Raw genomic sequence first — 9,548 nt, forward strand, 5'->3', positions numbered from 1 at the left:
GAAGTTTTAAGATGGGAATGATCTGTATAAACTGAGGTTGATAAGTGGTGATGATCTGTATAAACTGAGGTTGAAAGATGGGTATGGTCTGTATATACTGAAGTTTTTAGATAGGTTTGGTTTGTATAGACTGAGGTTGTTAGATATAAATAGCTTGTATAGATTAAAGTTATTGCAATAAACAAGGACAAACAGCTGCTGATTCCAACCCCTCGTTTCATAAAAGTAATGAGATGATAAAACTGAAATTAAGAAAAAAATATTCATAACAATGTAAATTTTAATTATAGCAATCGATAGAAAACCTTTCTTTAAAATTTCTTGATCACATCGACAGGTTCTAACTTCACATAAATAAAAATAAATAAACAAAACATTTAATACAACAGAAATAATATAAACAAAATATCTAACATAACATAAACAAAATATATACCTTTCTCGATATTACTACTACCAATATATAAATATTACTCATCCACGTGTTAGTTATTTATATATTATTTGTTTACATTTTTTCTATTAACCAATCAGAATCATTGTTATAAAATTCAGCTTGTGTAAACCAACCAATCAGATAGAGGTTGTATCAACCAATCAAATTGAGGTTGAATCAACCAATGAATGTGAGGTTGATAACAAGGTTGATAGATGGTATACTGCTTTTATATTATACCTCATTTTCGTATACTTTTGTCATATAGATTTAGAACCAATAATCAGATTAATTAGAAAATAATAATATTGAATGTTTAGGTGTTTAAAATCTATTCTCTGGTGTTTACTTCTCATATTTTATTGCGACCATCACACATTCCACAGATAATTCGAACCAGAAAAACGAATTTTAAGAAATTATCATAAAAGGTGTACAATTGGAATGAAAGCAAGGCATGTATATTAATCACGGTGGGTATGGTTGTCCTGCGAGAGAACGTTCTGTGCTGGTGATTTGGTCCTGTCAGGTGCTGGTGGGTCCTGATTCTGTGCTGGTGGGTTTGTTTACATTGTATCAGAACGGCAATAAAACGACTGTTTTGTTGCTTAATTTTTCTCTGATGCGTCATAAGTACTATGCAAAGTATATTACAACAATATTATATTGCAAAAGTCGTGCAAGTTCGTTAAACGGAATTGTCCTGACGCAGTGCTGGTGATAAGAAAAACGGTCCTGGTTCTGTGCTCCTATGTCCTGGTTTTGTGCCTTTATATTTTAGTTAAAAGTGGCATATATTCAAGATCATTGATGCTGTACTGTTATTGGCTAATTAACTGTTGTCTGCTTTCTTGAAATTGACATTGTTGTGAATCTGTTTACTGTTATTATGAGAGAAAAAATACCCCTATATTTTTTTTTAAATTAACTGTAATCTTATTTATTGGCCTGTTAATGGAACCCTTCTTGCACCCTTTTAAGATAAGAAAATATGTTTACGATTTTCGGGATTACGATCATTTTGCAAGATTACCAAAATGCGTTGTAAATTATACAATACTTATATAAAGTAGATGATGTGGTATGTTTGTTGTCAATGGACAAATTTCAATAAGAAACCAAAGGAAGTATGTGTTAACAACCATACGTCATCGTACGACCTTCAACAATAACCCATAAAATAAAAATGTAAAAGGTTTTGTATAAAAATGGAGAGCAAAACTATAGAACAAAGGACTTTCTGAGCGTTTGAATCATATGTCTTTAGCAGCTTAAAACACATTTGTTTGTGAACAATTTAGTGCTGACTATAAGAATGACAATAGTATTGCGGGTTTGTTTGTTTGTTTTGTTTTTTTTTTGGGGGGGGGGATGGGTGATAAGTTAGAGCGAGATTACAGTGAAAGTTTTAAGCTTGGCATAGTTTCTCGTAAGATTTAAAAGTTGTATTTTAAAAGAAAAATGTATCTTATAGCTATTAAGAATCACTTGCTGTATCTGTAAGATTTTTTCAACATGATTTTTTTGTCTGAACGGTTATCAGGTATATTTTTTCGAAAGTTCGATAGAACACTAAAAAAAATTCACTATTTTATGAAAGGGCAGACTAGAATATGTTAGAGAATGAAGACGAGATAACCTTTGTACAGAGATTTTTGTTATATTTAGCATGGGATCAACACAAGGGTACATTATCCTTAAAGATCTATTTAAAAGTATTTGAAACTACCGTTTGCTTTGTTAATTGTGCCTTCAATTTCAAAAATTAAAATATCTCATAGCTTCATACTACCAATTGAGTATAAAACAAGTATATAAGTTTAAAAAAAGAACTTCTTAGATTAAACACCTACATTTAACTTTAAAAGGTCATAACAGTTTAAAACAATACAAATCTACACACACACAAAACTGGCTTAATTTCAACTGGTTATCAACCCGAATCGCTATAAGATCATATATTAGCTCACCTGTGTCGAGGGGTTGTGTGAGGTTCATGTATTGTCTTGGCGTCCGCAATTACAAGAAGATCTTTTCTGAAATTACTTGACCAAATGTTACCAAATGATTTTTCAAGAGTGAATCTAGGAAAAACAATATTCATCAACAAACATGACCACTGTCTGTTAAAATGTTTTCGAGTTTTTAGTTACAGCCGATTCCATTGAGTATGTGGGCAAAGGTAATATCTTTGGTTAGCTTGCTTGTTAGCTAAACCGCGTGAAGTCATTGTTAGGTAAGGTATACTACCCTCCTTTCGAAGTAGCCTGGTCCTACAGACAGAAAGATGTGTCATTTGTCGGACTAGTCTACTCTTAAAGTAGGGTATTTTACATAACCTAACAATGACTTTTCTGTTCAGCAAGCAAGATAACCAAAGATATTCCCTTTGTCTACACACTCATTGAAATCGGCTTTAATATTGCAAAAGTTCAAGCAATTAGGGCAAAACTTACCGAGTAAAAAAAATCAAAAGGCCAATGTCTATCTACCTTGCACATTTCAGAAAATTCAGATCAGATAACGAAATTGGGTCCAGCAAAATTTATAAGCAATTTAAGATTTTGACCCTCACAGTTTCCATTCACCACAAATATTCTCGTTACAACGAATCATTTTAAATACAAAAATACCATTTGCAGCCTTTTGTTTATCTATTAATATATGTATACGGATAAAGTTATGAAAGGCAGCAGGGTCACCAGGGTGAGGAGTCCATGTCATCTGAAATAAATGCTAAGCATAGATCTATCTAGAAAGCGACAGATAATCATGACATTAAAAAAACTCTCTTCTTTTCGACTTTTTTCGAACAAATTGACACATAAAATGAATTATATAGTATTGTGGAATTTTTAACTTGTGTTCAATTTATTGGTTACACCTTTTACTAGGATAACAATCCTGTCAAGTATGAGCTGGGAAAAATATTTCAGAAAAGAAGATGGAAATGTGAAAGTTTCTGTGCGTCAGGTGCAACAGTATACGAACAGCTAACATGCCTCGTCAGGGTGGAAGCTAAAAAGTCCACGAAAATTTGATTTAAAACTTTTATTCGTTCCAACAAAGTTATTGAGATTTTGTTGAGGATTTAACCATCTACGACAACAAGAATTTTTTTTTAGAATTTACAGCTCTTCAATAAATATATGTAAAGCAAACCAAATTGCTTGCTATGATTGTTTGGATGTTTGCAAACGACTGGTAAGTAGTCTGTTTACTATATACTAGAATTTGTTTGGACAATAAACATTAACTATAAGTTTGTATTTGTCCAATCAAATCCCAGTATGTATTGAAATTCCGACAACCTCAAAACATCCAAGCAAACATAGCAAGCAAGTCAATCAAAGTTTTTTTTTGCATGCTTTTATAGAAGAGCTGTAAAGAAGCGTTTAAGTCTTTCGCCAAAAAAACTATCAATTTCTTTTTGTTCTATGTAAACTTCCGTACCATTTCCTTCCATTTTTGATCATTAAATTGAACTGTAAAATATTTCTTGGTACCTTCTTAATTCCTTTATAAGTCTTATGTATACATAATTATGACAATAACTGTTGTGAGCACAAGATTTACTGCACACTTTTAAAGTTCTGCTTCATTAAACATTAAAATGTGAACTTAAGTTTTGAGACTTTTTTAATCGACACGATTGGAATTTTTGTATATGAGAACATGGTTTATCTATTAGTTGAAAATGCGGCTTTGAACTAGCTTTCAGTACCTGCGAGCATTCGTTGTTCAATAATGTGCGTCTTTGTGTTATTATTTTATGTGATAAATTGTTATGTTGGTACACCACTGTAACAATGAAGGAGGAAATGAGGAGGATTGTTTGGGTGGAAGTGGGGAGGGGTATGCGGAGCGCTAACAAACATGTCTATGCGGCATGGGCTTTGATCATTGTTGAAGCATCAATGTAAGGGGAATTTAATATCTTAATAAAACTATTCTTATTTTAGATACTATATATTGTTATCTGATATTGGACGAAAGATGTTGCCCTTTTATGTAATTATGTAATACAAGTTACGATCATTTGAAAACACATATTAAACAGCCAAATGGATGCACAAGAGCTAAAATAGGAGTCATAGATCCTATTGACAACAATTATCTGCCTAATTTTTTTGATTTTGTAACATTTGTTACAAATATGACCAACTTCTTATCCAAAATCACCAGCACCGTATCAGGACCCACCAGCACAATGACAGGACCCACCAGCACAGTATCAGGACATGAATAAATTGAGAAAATGCTAAATTTTAATAAATTGCAATGTTTTTCACAAAATAGTTTTGCCGTGTGGATTGCGGTATGGAATGCGGACTCTACGAGCTTTTTTGTTTTATTTTTTCAGTTCTAGATTTTCTGAAAATGAGCACTTTTGTGTTACGCTTACTGAAACAGTTTAGAGGGTCAACTTTTTAATGGTTTACATATGAACCCATAAGAAACAAAATTGAAAAATCTCAACTGTTTTCTTCCATTTTTTATGAGTGAAAACGTCAAAAATCATCATTTTCGTCTTTGTTTACATTTTTTCATTGATCACCAGCACCCGTCAGGACCAAATCACCAGCACAGAACGTTCTCTCGCAGGACAACCATACCCACCGTGATTAATTGTAATACAATATACTATACCAGGTAATCTTTTATGAGCTGAAAGGAAAGGCTCATTGTTGGAACTAACAATGAAATGCTCTGTAAATCACCAAAAACACCTCATCTTATGAATGTAACACTAGACAAGCTGATGCACTGATAGGTCAGGGAAACAGAAGTGTAAGTGTTTGAAATTTCAGATATTCGAGAGTTAAGAAATTTTAGATTCATGTCAATTTTTGGATAGGTAGGAAATCTCATTTATCTGAGGCAATTTTAACAAACTTTACTAAAATTGTGATAAATTTTGAAATTATTATAAAATTAAGGTTTCAATTCCCTCAGGCAAAGTTGGCTGATGAATTTGGCTATTAATAGGTACTTTTGACATACAGCTCTTCAACGATTTTCGGTACTTATCCATCTTCGGATTTCAAATGTTTGCCTTTGAGCGTTCCTGATGAAGGTAAATCCAGAAAAGCGCTTCGGACGCAATAAATTATTAAGCGTGTTGTTTTCCATTTTTTTAAAAGAAATTTGAATTTTCTAGTTTTCTGTTCTAGACATTTTCCAATCTGTTTTTTTTTCAACCAACTTCTCTCTTGAAAAGGGAATGAAAAAAGCCATATGCTTAGCTGTTTTCAACCACTATACTAGAGTTTGCATACAAATAATATATGGCGCTCGAATCGAAATAATTAAACGGCTATATCAAGCACGATATTGACAGCATGACTAGCCACAAAGTAAACAAAACAAAAATATGCTAAATATGTCGGCTATGGCTGTCAATGTCTATGAATAGATTCTTTTAACTGTTTCTATTTAACAGAAATGCAATGAGCAGAAAATTATCATGTCAGCACGAAATGCGAACTCCTAGTGGTCAATACCAATGGACGAAACACCAACCAATGGTAGATGATAAGCCGCTACTGCGATGATGTCTTTCGCTCATATATCAAAAGGACAAGAAGCAAGTCAAATCTTAACGAGAAAGAATTTTTTGATATGAAGGATCAAATAATTACAATTGTTTTTGTTAGCTGCCAATCTTATCACATGGTTGATATTAACCGGGATATTCACCGACCATATAGCAGCAAAAAAACCAATCAAGGCCATATCGAGAAGTAAATTTAATCGTTCGATTTGTATTTTTAATTATCCTTACTTATGAAGAGTGACAAAGATTTGGACAGTTATACTGATAAGGGTGCAAGAAAGAGGGTTTTAAACATTTAAAAAAGCATATAAACATTTACATTAGTTGAGACTTAATCAAAACCCTGGAACTGTAATTATTAGTATTCCTTGACCAGCCGATCCAACGGTAGATATCACATGGACTAACACTTCATCGACAGTGTGCCGACCTTGTGTGTAGCAAATGAAATAAAATTTTAATCTATATTTATTTGTTTTTTTTATGCAATACATATTTTGTTAAATAGGCATTTTATATATCAGGTAAAAGTTAATGTGATAATCACTAATTTTATTCTAGTCATTGCAATTTATTTGTCAGCTGATCGTTTATTTTGAACAATCTTTTTTTTCTAATAACACTTGTCAGAATTGAGAACACTAGATTATATATTAATTTAATTTATTTCAAAAGAAAGCCAGTCAACGTTTGTAACGTTCATTTTGATTGGATAACGTCACTTTCTTACATGGCATCAATTGACAATTGATGCTATGGGACGTACGCGCAAGCGCAGACGGCATATGACAGATTTTAAATACATGTTTTAACGTTGTTTTCTGTCAGTTTCATTAGAATGGAGATAACAATATTGTATTTTAAGCTCCGACGGCATCAATTTGGGATTTGATGGACGCAAATACCCGTTTACTGTCTCCGCTAACGCGTCGCCAGTAAACTTAATTTGCGACCATCAAATCCCCAATTGATGCCATCGGAGCTTGAAATACAATACAGTTATCTCCTAAATGTATACGGGGAAGCAGAAAATAGTATAAAAATGGGTAATATTCATAAAACATTAACAGCTCAATACGACATAATTTCAATATATTAACTGTTAACTACACATGCTGATAATTTACCAAGGGACTCTCCGCTTTGAATTCGTTTTTGAAGTTCGGTATTTTTGTTATTTTACTGTTTAAGGTGGTACCTAACACTACAGGGAGATAACTCTGTAAAGTCAGCTAAACGTTTTAATTACGTTGTGTTGTAAAAGGATTATTAAGGTTCTCAATGATCAAAATTGGTGTTTGTCAAATTGCTTTATAACCAGTGTAATTTTTCTGTCAAAACGGTTGGTTCAAAAATTTTTATATTTTGATATTTTTGTTAAAGGGTCAAAGTAAATACTTTGGCAAAATTTTATGAAAATTAAACGAGCCAAATTAATTTTAGTGAAAGTGTTGGGTACCACCTTAATTGTAAAACAAATATTAATTGATGAATAGAACTTCACATAATATATCTGTATCCTTCTAAAAAATCTACAATAACGTATCCTTTATTACAGAGAACATAGTAACAAAACCCAAATTTCAAACTTATGGCACTATTTCGAATTTACATTTGTATGATAACGTACATCGGTATTAACTCAGTGTAATATATGAAGATAAGACTTTATAAAACTATCAGAAGTTTTATACACCTTATCATTTTTTTTGTTATAAAAATTGAAATATTTGATTCTGTATGTGTTCTAGATATCTAAATATGTTCACAGCTCTTTAAAGTGTGAAGAAAATATGGGTGCAAGGATCATTTAGTTTAAATTTGTTTTACTTTTAAATGGCATTCAAGACCTTTGATTATTAAAAGGAAATCAAATTTAGTTTACATTTAGGCAAATCAATATGTGTCGTACAATAACTAAGAACCTAATGATGCAACTGCATCAGGCAAAGTTGACCTATTTGAATTTGGCCTATGTTTTGTGTCCCTTTGTGTTACACCTCACTACGATTCTACGTATGGGTCATTATAAAAAAAACCATGCAAAACCACGTCAATAGGTGTGTTTAAGTCAAAAGACATGAAAATATATCAAAATATATCAAAATATATCAAAATATATCAAACTATATCAAAATAACACTTGCATATGTTAGATATGAATATTTTGTGATACACTATATACAGTTTACAGTATGAAATGTTATAAAAAACATCTTATAGCCAGAATCAACTGTTATTTTTTTACTATAAATCCTTTCAGGCCTGAAATAGGACTATTATTCATATCATTTGTTTTTAGGATTTATCATTTTTTATTGCATTTGGATACATACAAACATTCTTTAATGATTTTGGAGGTGCATGTTGGTTTGATAATAATAAATTTCACCAAAAGAAAAAGTCTCATTTTTAAATGGTGAAACCAAAAGACAAATTGATAGGGTAAGAGTTATCTTTCTCAAGATTTCAGCATTTGCAATAGTTTTTCCCTTAGCAATTATACCTGTAAGCATGTTATGCAAAAGAAAACAAACATTTATGTTAAAAATTCACATTCATGAAAGGGAAGGAGAGTGTAGTTACGACGTAAGGAGCATATCCGATATCAATTGTGAAACGGTTATTCCATAACGGTCAACCATATCGTGATGGCGTCCGTAAAATGTACGAAGAGATGATTTCAACTTCACCATTTGGAACTCTTAATTTAATAGCTTCCTTGTGAGCAACAACCCTCTATCAAGAAAATCATGATAGGAAATGCAAGCACGGGAATATCGTATAGATTGGGAGATATATACACCGTATGCAGGTGCTGCTGGAAAGATGTTGCTTCTTAGAAATGGAAAGTTCACAATTGGAAAGCTGAAATCATCTCGATTGTCGTGAAGTTTTGTTTTCAACCGACCCTCATTGTAAATTTCTAGATGTAAGTCAAGACATGAGGCCGACTTAACTGTATCTGTTGTATCCTTTATCTCTTGTTCAATTAGATAGATGCATTCGACATAGTCACCAAATTTTTAATTATTTAGTGAAAGAACATCATCTATATAGCGGAAAGTAGAGTTAGAGGATATTGATAACTTCTTATCTTTCTTCCTGAGAAGTTCCTGTATGAAGTCAGCCTCATAATAATAAAGAAACAAGTCGGCAAGAGCAGGGGCACAATTCGTTCCCATTGGAATGCCGATAGTCTGTTGAAAAACACGCCCTCCGAACGTAACAAATATGTTGCCAATCAAAAAATCAAGCATCTTGATAATGTCAGTTTCAGAGAATGTTTTGTTTGAATCAGAGTGATCCTTTACAAAGTAGGATTTATCCCATACCAAGACAAGATACTTGTATCTTCGTTGGCCATTCTTTTTTATGAAACAAAGCAATACAAACACTTTCAATTTGTCTTTTATTTTGGAATATGGAATACTTGTATAAAGTGTAGAAAAGTCAAATGTTTTAATACTATTACAAGATCAAAGAGAGTTAACTTGTATGTATTCTAAAAGATCTTTGGAATTTTTAAGTGTCCACATCTGATTCACGACGCCT

Source organism: Mytilus galloprovincialis, chromosome 6 (genome assembly GCF_965363235.1).
Source record: "Mytilus galloprovincialis chromosome 6, xbMytGall1.hap1.1, whole genome shotgun sequence".
In the NCBI taxonomy this organism is placed as follows: Eukaryota; Metazoa; Mollusca; class Bivalvia; order Mytilida; family Mytilidae; genus Mytilus; species Mytilus galloprovincialis.